Source organism: Apodemus sylvaticus, chromosome 1, assembly GCF_947179515.1.
Source record: "Apodemus sylvaticus chromosome 1, mApoSyl1.1, whole genome shotgun sequence".
Lineage (NCBI taxonomy): Eukaryota > Metazoa > Chordata > Mammalia > Rodentia > Muridae > Apodemus > Apodemus sylvaticus.
Window position 1 is genome coordinate 16,561,346 of NC_067472.1, and position 14,272 is coordinate 16,575,617.

General features: G+C 50.9%; 1 long non-coding RNA gene across 2 annotated transcripts; it reads right to left on the reverse strand.

The window, feature by feature from the left end:
* Window positions 1-819: 819 nt before the first annotated feature.
* Window positions 820-14,108, reverse strand: LOC127686905 (uncharacterized). Of its 2 annotated transcripts, none has more exons than XR_007978266.1 (3): window positions 13,671-14,108; window positions 3,669-3,826; window positions 820-2,635 (listed from the first exon to the last, which is right to left on the reverse strand). It is a non-coding gene; the product is annotated as an uncharacterized LOC127686905 (long non-coding RNA). The 2 variants fall into 2 exon arrangements; XR_007978267.1 differs by lacking the exon at window positions 13,671-14,108 and adding an exon at window positions 6,280-6,562.
* Window positions 14,109-14,272: the final 164 nt, after the last annotated feature.

Here is a 14,272-nt window from a genome sequence, read left to right on the forward strand (position 1 = left end):
TGTTCCCAAAGGACCTGGTAGAAGGAAAGGTGTGGGCGCGGTCATGTCAGCGGTCATGTCAGCGGGACATGCCTGGCTGCTGTAGCGACCACTTCATTGACAGCTCTTTAGAATCCATTCAGAGTTTTGGCCCTGCTGTAATCTCTGGATGATGAATATTTCCCCCTAATGAGTGGATGGGAATTGAATTAGCTGGGATGCCCGTGTGTTTAGACTCTCACTGATTAAACCCCCATCTGCCCGAGGCCTGCCTGGGAATAGCTCATTACATCTCATTTTTACTTCTTTTTTGTCATCTTTATATGTTTCTGTAAAACTACTATATAGTGGTTTTGTTCAGCTGGCTTAGTTTTTATCATTGGTGGATTACATTTCCTCATATGGATTTTTTTTTTTTTTTAGAATTTCAGACATGAATACTGTATTTATACAATTTCCATCTCTCTCCTCCAACTCTTCCAATGCCCCGATGCTCACTAAAATTCACGACCTCTTCTTTAATTGTTACACATGTGTACTTAGGGATCCGTGTGTGCATATAAAATCAAACCAGTTAGTGTTGCTCATACGTATGCATGTTTCTAGCTGACCGCTTAGGATTTGATAACCTAGGGGGACTCATCCTTGAGGAAGACAGATTTCCCCTCTCTACAGTTCTAAATCTAGGACTGGGTCCTTGTAAGATTCCCCCCCCCACACACACACACATTAAAATGTCAGCTGGTATTGTCGCTGTTTAGTCTTGTTTAAGTGCGCATATAATTTTTAAAGGACACAAAACAATGTTACTACTGAGTTTGTTTTGTTACTGATGTTTATTTTTATTTTAAAGATTTATTTTATTTTTAGTTATGTATATTGTCTTAGGGTTTCTATGGCTGTGAAGAGACACCATGACCATGGCAACTCTTTCAAAGGACGACATTTAATTGGGGCCGGCTTACAGGCTCACAAGTTCAGTGCATTAGCATCAAGGCAGGAAGCATTGCAGTATCCAGGCAGGTATGGTGCAGGAGAAGCTGAGAGTTCAACATCTTGTTCCAAAGACAAACAAGAGAAAACTGGCTGTATTAGTCAGGGTTCTCTAGAGTCACAGAACGTGTGGGTAGTCTCTATATAGTAAGGGAATTTGTTGATGACTTACAGCCTGTGGTCCAACTCCCCAACAATGGTCAGCAGCAGCTGTGGATGGAAGTCCAAGGATCTAGCAGTTGCTCAGGCCCACAAGGCAAGCAGGCAAGGAAGAGTGAGTCAGTCTTCCTTCTTCCAAAGTCCTTATGTAAGTCTCCAGATTAGAGGCATGTGCCCCCCCCCACGCCTTTAATTCCAGATGACCTTGAACTCAGAGATCTCCCTGTCTTAATCTTCTGGAATTCATAGCCACTATGCTTCAAGATCTCCACGACAAGATCGACAAGATCGAGGTCAGAAACTTGTATCTCTGAGCCTCCAGATTAGGATCATAGGTGAGCTTTCCAATTCTGGATTGTAGTTCATTCCAGATCTAGTCAAGTTGACAACCGGCTGAACAGCTGCTACACTGGCTAAGCCCACACTCACAGTGACACCCTTCCTCCAATAAGGGCACACCTATTCCAACAAGGACACACCTCCTAATAGTGTGATCCAAGCGTATTCAAACTTCTACATGTATGCCTCTGTGTGTATGAGTGTGTGAACACGCGTATGTGTGTATGTGTTCATGTGTGAGAGTGTGTATTTGTGTGTGGGTACCAGTGAAGTCCAGAAGTGGGCATCGGGTCCCCTGGAGATAGAATTCCAAGTATTTGTGAGCCACCTGACTTGGGTACTGGGTACTGACTCAGGTCCTCTGGAAGAACAGTGTGCTCTCCCTTAGCCGCTGAGCCATCTCTCCAGACCTGCTTTTGGTTTTTGGTTTAACATCCCCGCCCCACCACCAGTGCTGGGGGCTGAACCCAGTAACTTGTGATGAGTGGGCAAGTGTTCTACCACGGAACCCAAACACTATTGTTTGAGGAGGACAGATGGGATGACAAGTCAAAGGAAAAACGTTTGATTTGTTTGTTTGAGACAGGGTTTCAATAAATACCCTGGGTCGATCTAGAGTTTACTTGGTAGACCAGGCTGTCCTGGAACTCACAGAGACTGCCTGCTTTTGCCCACCACTGCCTCAGCCCCCTGACTCCCAGTGCTGCAATTAAAGGCATGTGCACCATATTGCTTTTAGTTGGATGGGCGTCAACACTTACGGTCACCACAGAGCCCCACCCCCACATCCAGTCCATTTATCTCATGAGACTGCTCAGGCCGTCTCCTGGGACCTGGGGAATCTTTCTCGGGGAGCTCTGTACAGGTAACTTTTGAGTCCATACCAGTCTGATTTCCTCAAGGAACGTTGATTGGACGGGGAGTTGCTTTGAGAAAAGGGAGATGGTGTAGGAGAGAAGTCCAATCTGGGATTGAGTGCTGGTGAGGTACAGCTTCAGCCCATTGGTTCTTCATCCAGAACCATTCAGTAACCTTCAAAGGAAACAGTGGGGAGTTTGGGGGTGGGGTCCACATAGGCTAGTGTTCGGGTTCACGCATAAGACTTTGTCAGGACCAAGGACAGCGCCACTGGCAGCTCAAGGTTCTCCACTCCACTCGTCCTTCTCTGGAAAACATATTTCCCCGCTTGCTTACCCATCTCTTTCTCTTCTCCTTCCCATTATTCCTCTTTATCTTCCTCCCACCACGCCTCTACTCACTTCTCGTCCCTAATCCCAAGGACAGAATCTGGTACCTTCATTCTTCACCCCAGAAACCCCCCAAGCTCAGTTAGCCAAGCTCCCCCTAGAGTAGACTGTTGAAAACTTCATTCCCATGACCGAATCTTCCCAACTTTGCAAGAACACACACACACACACACACACACACACATCGAAATCAAGCATTCAAGTGTTGAGCAGGAAAGAAGGTTCAGATGGCTGTTTTCCAAAAGACTACAGAGTGCTGGCCCCCAGTGGGGCCTAGGGCCAGGTTACCTGACCACCCTCAGCATGTCCAAGGCTCTAACTTCACAGCCCTCTCTTCTGCTCCCTTCTCCTCACACTCTTTCCCTTCCTTTTCACTCCCCTCCTCTCCTCCTCCCCTTCCCACTGCGTTTCTTTGAAAAGTGGCAGCAGCTGCTGGAGAAGGCGGGCCCTTCGACGAGGCTCAGCCATTGTGGTGACTGAGTGTCCTAGCCTTCTCTCCCAGTTAATCTAACTTGGGAAGAGTTGAGGTGTGTTCTGGCTCTGCTGCCAGTGAAAGGCAGGGACTAAATAACAAGCCAGAGGCATAAACAGATGTGCAGATATATGCAGCTGGTGCTCTGCTGCCAAATTACCATGGACAGAACGCTGGCAAGAGGCCAGGATACCTCCCCCTCTGTTTGGAGTTTGGCCACCAAGACCCATCCAAGCTTGCTATCCATTTGGCAACCTCCAAGTGAGAGAGGAAATGCCAGGGAAAGAGTGGAGAGGCTTCAGGTGCCCTTGGGCTGGATAGAGAACTCCAGAGCCTTGTCCTAATGACTCAGGCAGGTGGGGGCAACTTGAGGGAAGAATAGGAATCTCACACCAGACCTCCCTGAATAGCCAGCCCCTGGGTGTGTCTGCGAGTGACTTGAGGGCCAGTTCTTAAAACATTGAATGGTTCTACCTTACCTCCCCACTCCTGATCGCAGACTGGGTGTTCCTGGATTTCGATGACTTCTGACAGGGCTCAGAGTTGGTGTGCAGCGCAGGGGACAGTCAACTGTCAAGTGGGATCCAATTGGGAGCCCTGCCCCCACCACATAGAGACATTGCTGGAGACTCCAGCCCTGGAACAGGGTCAATGGAGATGGAGACCAGCTAAGATTATGTTGGAATCAGGGGAACAACGCAGATGAGCAGGAGAGACAGCACAGCTGGAAGGTACACTGCCCTGGCAGGCCTCTCTCTAAGGCACTTCCTAGCTGAATTCAGAGAGACACACGCCGCCACTCAGTGGTTAAAGGTGCTTATCCACAAGGCTGATAATCCGAGTTTGATGGTAGGAGAGACTCCACTACTGCAAACTGCCCTCTGGCCTCCACATGCATACCGTGGCAAGTGCTTGTTTATGAACATACAGGAGACAGACAGACAGACAAACAGATAGACAACAGACAGACAGACAGATAGTTACATAGAGAATTAAATACATGGCTTGGGATTTTTGGGGGGGGGGTTTGTTTGTTTTGTTTTGGGTTTTTGTTTTTGTTTTGAGACAGGGATTCTCTGTGTAGCCCTGACTGTCCTGGAATTCTCTCTGTAGATCTGCCTGTCTCTGCCTCTTGGAGTGCTGGGATCAAAGGCATGTGCCATGACTGCCCTGCTTAAGTAAATGTTTTGGGGCGGGGCTTTGATGAGAAGGCTCGGAGGTTAAGAGTACTTCCTGTTCTTGTAGAAGACCTGGGTTTCGGATCCTAGCACCCAGTTAGGAGGCTCACAGCCACCTGTAATTCCAGTCCCAAGGGCCCAATGCCCTCTTCTGGCCTTCAAAGGAACCTACGTGAATGTGGTCCACGTATGTTCATTCAGGCACAAATGCATGCAAACAACATACAATGAATTAACGAATCTTTTCTTTCTAAAGATGGTAACAAATATGGTGCTCGGGTAACAGCATCTTCAGGGACACAGGGACAATGCTGGCCAGAGCAAGGAGGGAAAGTGGAAAGGATGGAGGGAAGGAGGCAATGAACTTGCTAAAATGAAAGCTTAGTGACATCACCTACTGGCGGGCTGCCCTCCTCCAGGCATCCACGAGTGCTTGCTTTAACATCTGGGTTTCAGATAAACTATAAACAGGTTGAAACTGTCAAAGAAAAAATGAAAGACATTCAGAGAGAAAGATGTGCGGAAGACTTGGAAGAGAGCCAAGTGTGGCGGGCGCACGCCTTTAATCCCAGAACTTGGGAGGCAGAAGCAGGTAGATCTCTGAGTTCGAGGCCAGCCTGGTCTACAGAGCAAGCTCTAGGACAGCCAGGGCTGCACAAGAGAAACCCTGTCTTGGAAAACAAAACAAGAGGAACTCTGAGAGAGGGCTGAGGGTTTAGCTCAGTGCTGGTGTTTGCCTTGTAAGAGCAGGTGGACCCTTGGCTCAGTCCTCAGGAGGGACAAAATCGAAACAAGGAAACAAACTTAAATGTCAAGTCAGGCTTAACAAAATACTTCCCCTGCCCCCCTCCCTGGCCTGTTTTGTTTTTGTTGTGGTTTTTATGTCAAATACTAAGCTACATACACAGTCCTGGTGCCAATCTTCTGGCCCCACTAATGCCATTTCTAGAACACAGAAGCACAGAAATACTCACCCTTGTGCTAAATAACATGCCAAGGATGCCAGAGTAGCATTATTTGTACCACTTGGAAACAATTTAAGGGTCCATTAAAAAGCAGGGACCGAGCCATGCGGTGGTGGCACACACCTTTAATCCCAGCATTTGGGAGGCAGAGGCAGGTGGATTTCTGAGTTCCAGGCCAGCCTGGTCTACAGACTGAGTTCCAGGACAGCCAGGGCTACACAGAGAAACCCTGTCTTGAAAAAAAACAAAGAAACTAACAAACAAAATAAAACAAAAAAGCAGGGACCATGACGTAAGGCACAAAGGTCTTATTTCTACACACAGTTTTGAACCATAGCAGGCATATGCTCATAGGGTACATTTTAAAAATAAAAGAAAATAAGGTAAAGTTTGGTCTACAAACCGAGTTCCAGGACAGCCAGGATTACACAGAGAAACCCTGTCTAAAAATTAAAATAAAATAAAACAGACAAAAGCCAACGACAGACAATAAAATAAAAACTCGAGGACAATTAAAAAATAACTTTTTAAAAGACAAACTAAGAAATCATCTTGCTAAATAATGGTTGGAGGGGAAAAAAAAAAGCAAAGATGAAGTTCAAACCTGAGATTCATTCTCACAGAGGGGGAGGCTGGGAGACATAGGGAGGCAAAAAGAAGGCCAGGGTGGGACTTCAGACCCTTAAGGCAGGAGCTATGCAAAGTCTACTCCATAAATGAAAGGCCCCACGGTTGCCTTCCCTTCCTGGGCTCTGGTTCTCCACAAGAGCCCAGTTTTATCCACAGGGTCCCAGTGTGTCAGGGATTCGACTCCGGCTGCCAGGAGAAACCCCTCACGTATCTTCATCATGGCCCGGAAGACTAGCTCAATCTCAGGCATCACTGCACAGGTGACCCAGCGGCAGCAGAGGAAGCCCTACCCGGGCAGCCTTCCTTTCTCTCCCTACCTCTCCCCGCTGCTGTCAAGAGTCCCGGTGTTTCTCCGGGTGAAGAAAATAATAGCCAGTAATGAGCTGCATCTTCGGAGAAAGCCTGTGTGTGTGTGTGCTGGGTGGGAGGTGCGGGGCAGCAAGGCTCTGATTCGAGGCTCCTCTCCTTGGGACCAGAGAGCATGAGGCTCCTGAACTGAGCTGGCAGGTCTGTCAGCTCCTTTCTCCCAGGCTCGGCTCTCAGCTGCAGCCCCTGGCAGCCTCTCTGGGGTTTCTTATTCTTCTCTCTCAAGGCTGCCTCTCCAAGACTGAGTGTCTTCGCTTTCTCCACTGTCCTTCCCTCCACCCCCCACCCCACCCCCATGGCAAGCCCTCCCCAGGGCTAACTTCCTGTTGCTCTGCACCCTCCCCAGCTCCTAGGTTATTTTCTTCTTTCTATTTCAAAGAGAAGGCATAGAGTCAGCTCTCTCTCTGCTGGGGCTCCCAGAAAATTTTACAGATGATGGATAAGGAGCACAGACGAGGGGAAGAGAGGACCAGGAAGCTCCCGTTGGTCTCTATCTTGGTGTGATTTCAGGACATGTTTGTGCGTAGCATCTAAAGGCCATATCTCATCAGCACTCCCCACCTCCTCTGATAAATGAGAAACCTGAGGTCCAGAGAAGTTAAGGGAACTATTTCCTGTACCAGAGTTAGCTAATGGCTGAACCAGAATTAGAACCCTAAGATTCCAATTCCTGGTTGAGATTATAAAGAAGACAGATTTGAATAACAAGTTCTCGAAGAGTGGAGGAAGCTAGAGGCCTGTGGCCTTCAGGCTTCACAGGGCAGGGCGCGGTCTCTCTGCACCTCTTCCAGCCCCCGTGGCAAGGGCACCTATTCTTGACCTTCTCCCCTGCAGGGGAGACTCCTGGACCAGCTCCCTCTCTGGAGGGCAGCTCAGGAAGGCTGAGAGTCCTCTGCACTTCCGGTCCCATCTGTCTCCTCCAAGACCTGGCCCATGACAAATCTGTTCTCTTATTTTGCCATTCCATCCACTTCCCAGAGGCTTGGTTTGTTTTTACAGCGCCCTCTGTGTACCACCTAAGTCTGACATCTCCTTGATCCACACACACTTCACCCTTGACTGCTTGGATGAGACACTGGTCCTTAACAATCTCTAGTCACTTGCCATCAGCACCAGTGTCCCCAACCTCCCCTACACAAGGCCAACGAAAGTCTCTTTCCAGTGGCGCTGTGTGCCCCTGGTAACACCTGGATGCTCTCCTTGACACCCACTGACCCCCATCTGCCCCCTTCAGCAGGGGCCTCTGGAAGGGAGAGTGGGGGAGTCTGGACTTAGGCTTTCCCCATCCTTCTCCCATCTGCCATTGATTCCCCAGGACCAGCAAGGGAGAGGAGGGAAGCAGTTGGCGGGGTAATGAAGGAGTCAGGGCCTTTCCAGAGTGCAGGCTGCTCTCCACTGTCTTCTCCTCCCTTGCCCCTCCATCTCCCCCCACTCCCTCCCTCCCTTGCTCCCTCCCTCCACCGCAGCCTGCAGACCCAGCTACAACCCGCATACAAGCAGCAGCATTTGGGGGCTGAGGCGGGAGAGGTTAATTATTGTTCCCCCGCCCCCCACGCCCCCCACAAGATGTATCTGACTGTCAGAAGGGGTGACAGATGAAGACAAAGTACAGGTAGGCTCCTGCGCACCCGGCCTTCGTGTACCAGCCTGGTTGAGGTGGGGGGGGGGGGCTACAGAAGTTTTAACCCCTCTGGTGCCGGTGTGGCGCACAGTCGTTGAGCAAGAGGAAAGCTGGACTTGAAACCTGGCAAAGGCCAACTGAGGCTCGGAAACCTGTAGGGCCTCCTCGTGCCTGCCTCAACCATCAGGATGGACGGCAATGCATAGGAAGGATTCTGCAGAAGACTCTGGAATCAAGGCCACAAAGCCATGGAGAGAAGCTTGCAGCAGAGTCTGAGCCCCGATGTCTGGAGAAGCCTGAGTAGTTTAGGCGTCTGATGATACATGTCTGCCTTCTCCCCTCACACGAGTCTGTCCCCAAGAGTCCCGATCAGGGTGTGTGTTTCAGAAAGAGTGTGTGGTTGTGTGGCTATGTGGCTGAACCCAGGTGTTCTTGTGGTGATGTAACTCAATAAGCTTGATAGTACAAAGAGAGAGGAAGACAGAGAGAGAGACAGAGAGAGAGAGAGAGAGAGAGAGAGAGAGAGAGACCGATACAGAGACAGAAAATACACACTTGTGGTGTCAGTGTGGGACAGAAAAACTGGCACAACCATGAAGGTGTGTCCTTGGGAGAATATGGAGGAACGTTTGCAAGCATTGAGGTGCCTTTATTGGGGGTGGGGAGCTTACCAAGTGTGTCAGCGTAGGAGGGTATGTGGGCGTTGGTGTATGGACGAGGTATGTGTGCTTGCATGCTGCAGACATGTGCACTAGTCTAAGGCTGCGGCCTCTTGCCGGTGGCCCTCTCCTTCCCTGATCTTCTCTCTCCATAAGCAAACAAGGTGAAATAATTACTTTTCCATTTAAACGCCCCATGTTCAAGCCAGAATGAAAACAAAGTGATTTAATAAAAATGTCTTTAAAAGGGAGAAGAGGAAAATGAACATCCTCTCTGCTCCCCTCCCTGGTGTTCAGGGAGTTCCCAGGCCCTTCAAAGTTAATTAAAACAGGAACTAAAAAATCACAGATTCACTTAGTAAACCAGTTTCCCATCTCTGCCTTCAAGGTAAAGCAGCCCCAGAACCTGCCCCAGGCCTGCCCCAGGCCTGCCCCTGGAGCTGCCCAGCTTGTGCTAGCTTCTGTAGGAGCCGCCCTCATTCCTCGTGAGAACCCCGGCTTTCTTGCACCCTCTCTTCAGAAGGGGACTTTATCCTTCCCCTCCTCCTAAAGAGTCATCAAAGGCCTTGTCTGGCTATCTGAAGCCCTTGATGGTCACTGGCCATCAAGAGGTTTCCGGCCCCGCCTCCTCCCAGGATGAAACCAGGCCACGGTCCCTGCTAGGCCTCCTCAAGAGTCCCCTGAGCCCCCAGCTGCTCTGAGCTTTATCTGTCTTCACTGACCCCTGGCCTTGTCCTCAGCCCCAGCTCAGTGTAGAGCTGGCAGCTTCCGCCCGGGCTGTATCTGTTCCCCATCAGAGGCCCCGTTGGAACTCAGCAGCCCAGATAAAAAGAGATGGATGGATGTGAGTTTGGGGGGGATGCCCCTCCCCACAAGCCAGAGCTAGAGCCTGGAGTTCTGACAGGAGCTCTCTGTGGAGGACTGGAGTAGGGGTGACACAGCTAAGCTCTTTGGAAGTCAGGTCCCTGAGCACCTCCATCTTGCCTCAGCCCGCCATTCTTCTGAAGGCCATGTTCCTAAGGCCTCTTCCAGGCAGACACAATGTTGCATCGTACTTCAAAGGAGAAACTGCACTGGGTACCACCCCTTTCCAGCCAATCACAGGCCTAGAAATAATCTTGGTAAGGTTGTGACCATTTGCAGAACACTTATTTGCTCTAGACGAGCCATTTATAGGAGCGCTAGTGCCTGTGAACTGTTATCAGTATCTTGCAGAAGATGGCAGAGATGAAGGAAGGTGAAGAACCAGCTCTGGAGAGAGGAGAGGAGTCAGCCATTGAGAGTGAGTACTTGCTGCTCTTCCAGAAGACCTGACTTCCGCTCCCAGCACCCAGGCAAAGGCTCACAACTGCCTGTAACTCCAGCTCCATGGAATCTGATACCGGCAAGGTTTTAAGAAAAAAAGAAGGAGGAGGTGGCGGCATGATCTAAAAAAGGAGCAGAACTGGATTGTGGAGCCATTATGCAAACCCCATGTCCACTTTTGAGCTCTTTCGTAGAGCCCCCGGCTCTGCTCGTAGGACCTGTCTTTACCCTTCAGAGTCAGTGTCCTCAGAGATCTTGCCTCAGAAGCCAGCCCCCTAATATTAGTGCACACAGTGACAAGGGGCAGGAGATCTAGGGAAAGTCATGTTAGGACCTGGCTTACTGAGAAGCCATTTCAGCCAGAGCAGGCATATGGGAACTTGTGCCTTAGCTCAGTTCCCTAGGATCAGGAGCAGATGAGAGACAGGACGCCATTGGCCCTACAGTCTTCAGCCATCATTCCCGGAAGGTCCATCCCTTCCCTATTTCTCTTAGGGGTGCTTTCTCTTTCTCCCAGGGGATTCTGGGTATTTTTTAAGTTCCTCAAAGTCTATGCTCTCTCCTGAGGAGCTCCACACTCCACCTGAATGAGACCTAAGCGTGGACACGCTTGACCTAAAGCTTGTGTTTCACGTCTATCCACTCCGTCCAGGGAGACCTAGACGGCCGAGAAAATGTCAAAAATAAATTCATCCCGCCTCTGTAACCCCTCCTGACCTTTGAGGGGAAAGCCCAGCTAAAATCTCAGTGCTCAGTCTAGGTGTGGTGTTACCTGCCTGCAATCCTAGAACTCTGCAGATGGAAGTGGGCAGATCTTGATGGATCAAGGCTAGCCTGGTTTACATAGTGAGTTCCAGGATAACCAAGGCTACATAGTGAGACCTTGTCCTCCTCCCGTCCCCCCTCCCAGCTACCCCCAAAGACCTCAACCCTAGGAAGAGGGAGGACTTCAGAAAAGGGAACTGGTGAGGACAAGAAACTCAGCAAAAGAAACAAGGAGGAAGGGGAAATGTCTGTTTCCACAGACAGGCTCAGGTAGTAGTCTGCTAAGTGGGCCTCAACAGCATCCGTGTAGCAAATGAAGGGAAGAGGGAAGAAGCACCTTTCCTGATTCAGCCCTAGGAGTATGCTTGAGGGGATTACATTCTCCTCCAGAGCGACGCCCACCCTCATTTGGGGCCCCTGGACTGAGTTTAAACCAGAACGATAATGACGATAATGATGGCGTGGTAGAAAACGTCCCAGGAGTTAGGAACAATGTTTCATGGAACACTGGGGTTGAGCACCTGCCCCACCTTACCCACCAATGAGTCACCTAAGCTAGGCCACGCCCTGAAGCTTTTAAAGCTCTCCTTTTCTCGCCCCCTCCCCCCAGCACATCTGGAACCCAGCTTAAACACAGAAAGGCCTAGGGTGGGTTGGAGCCCCCTAGCGAGAGAAGAGGGGAATGGGACTTGTCTGAGCTGGTTTCTGAGCTCTGCTCGATACTCATGCATCCCTGTACCAGAGCATCCGTCTGGTCCCTTAATTCAATCACATCTGTCTGGTCCCTAACTTAACTCTATCTCCTAACCTGGCTTCATTTCTTCCCTCGGGCCCTTCTTAATTCAACTACAGCATCCCAAGTGTTTTCCACCTGTTCTGCAACTGATTCCCAGAGTTTGATACCATTCAGAGAGATCCCTGCCAGTCTCTCTCTAAGGGATCCCTTACACTGTAGGCAAGCCTGTCTCCTTCCTGTGACCCTTTCTTGAAAGGGTACTTTGCTTTAAGAAAGAATGGGGAGACGGGTGCTGGAGAGATGGCTCAGCAGTTAGAAGCACCGACTGCTCTTCTGGAGGAACTGGGTTTGATTCAGCACCCACACTCCACAGTAGCTCACAATCATCTGTAACTCTGGTTTCAGGGACTCTGATGCCCCATTTCTGACCTCCATGAGAACCAGGCCTAGCTAGGACCTGTGCTGGGATTAAAGGCATGCTCCTCCACACCCCTAATAAAATAATCTCTTTTTAAAAGTCTCTTATTGAGAATTTATTTATTTTTATTTTATGTGCGTTGGTGTTTTACCTGCATTTATGTCTATGGGAGAGTGTCAGATCGCCTGGAGTGACAGTTGTAAACTGCCATGTGAGTGCTAGGAATTTAACCCTGGTCCTCTGGAAGAGTAACTAGTGCTCTTAACTGCTGAGCCATCTTTCCAGTCCCCCTTGAGGAAATCTTTTTACAAGAGTTTTTCCATCAAACGAAAATTCTCAAAGCCCCTTAGCCCAGGCCCGGCTGGCACTGCCAGACGTATCCACCAGATGGCAGCCTTTCCCCAGCTCCTGTACTCCTAAGACTTGCCAGAGAGGTCGCCGTTTCCTCCTACTAAGGCACCATTCTTAGTGGCCGGTGCAGACTCGGCCTCCATCACCATCCTCAGTATGGTGAATGCATCCTTGGTCCCCAACGCCTGCAATTTTGGCCTCTCCAAAATCAAGTTCTCCCTCTCCTCTCAATCCTCCAGGCTTTTATTGGATGGGCGGACTCCCCATGGGGTCTTCGGTTCTGTTCAGTCCTCAGATCGACCCCTATGGGGCGAATGCGACTTGACTAAGTCCCACGCCCTCGATTCCGACCAGCGCGGATGAGAGAATCCTAGAACCTTAAGCAGAAGTGGTCAGAAGCAGCAGCGTCCGTCCGTGTTACTAACACTCCAAAGAGGATGGTGGCGTCGGTGCCTTTAGCACACCGCGTCATACACACCTGTCCACACAGTCCCCTTTGGTTTTCTCCACACACCCTACTCGGAATGGAGGAGAAACGCAGCCAGGGCAGCCATAAGCAAGAGAGCAGCCCTTCCTGAAGGTCGAAGGTCAGAGACCAGGACTACAAGTTTGGGGGTGAGGTGGGGGGGGGGGGGTGGCTCGTGTTAATACAGTTGGTTCCCTCTCCCTGACTCACAACCTCCGGGTGGGAGCAAAAGGGAACCCATTTGCTACATCTTACGCAAACGACTTAAAGTCCCAGAGGTGGGCACTGGGGACGGAGCATGGGGAACGCCCCACCGCCAGGCCTGGGCCTCTCTGGTTCTGTTCTCCAGGAAAGGAACCGCACACCTTGGCCATGAGCCGTTTAGTGGAAAAGGCTTTAAAACCCGTGGGCATGAGGAGCCGAGAGTGCCTGCAGCCGCTCAGTTTCTCCATTCCCCCCCCCGCCCTCCTCCCTCGGGAGCGGCGGGAAATTATTTATTAAAACACCGCCCGCGCTCTCATTTATTTGCGGTGAATAATCCTAGGCATCTCAGCGCGTTTATTAAACCTTTCCCGTCCCCGCGCCCGCATTACTTTAATAATAAATCGCGTGTCACTTTCCGGCGACATTATTAAACCCCGTCCGCTGCAGCAGAGGCGGGGTGCGGGGAGGGTGCAGGCGGTGGGCGGCAGAGCATCCTTCCACTCCAGGCTGCGGGGCCCAAACCCTCAAGGCTGCAGAGGGGGAAACTGAGGGGTCGAGGAGGTTACTCCCTATAGAGTCTGCAGATTCGGGTTTGGGGGAGAGCCAGCCTGTGCTCTGCAGGTAGGTGCAAGGGGACAGGCAGGCCACAGGACTCCTTGGAGACCCGCAGAGCAGAAAAAAAGCGATGATGAGCACAGGGACCCCGACCCAGGTCCGCTCTCACAGGTTGGAGAGGACCTTTTTGAAACCTTGCAGCAAGACGCTCCCACACCCACTCGGCCCACCTCCCACTGTCCTGCTTCTGCAGGCGCCTTACAATTTGCTGTCAGTTCTCAAAGGCCGCAGCGCGGCTACCGGGGATCACTGTCAGAATCGTATTGGAAAAGTGGCCGCAGCCAGGCAGAGGCAGTTGGAGATGAAGTTCATACAGGCAGGCGGGGTGGCCAGGCCTGGAGCACGGGGTTCCCGGCCTCGCCCCTTCCAGGGGGCCCAGCCATCTGCGTCGGGTCTCACACCGCAAACACAGACGCTGAGCCAAACGCCGTCCCTCCCCGCGGTGGCGCCAGCTCCGGGCGCAGTCCCGGCGCGTAGGAGGATGTCGCTTTCCACACACAGCATCTTGGCCTGGTGACTAACTCCACCCTACCCTTAAAACAATTTCATAAACTCCTCGATGTCCCCGGGCTAGGTACAGAGAATATGTGGAGAGATCTAGGCCAAAGAGTACTTCTGTGAAGGACCTCAAGTCAGAAAAGACAGCTCACAGCTGGGACAGTTAGAAAGAGGATAACTACGACTTTACGTCTGGAAAGTGGAGAGGAAAGGAGGGAGAAGAGGAAGGGTGTGGGTAACACAGGTGCCCCCACCACTCGGTTGATGCGTCTATACAGGGGTCCCACCAACATAGACCCAGTTTCC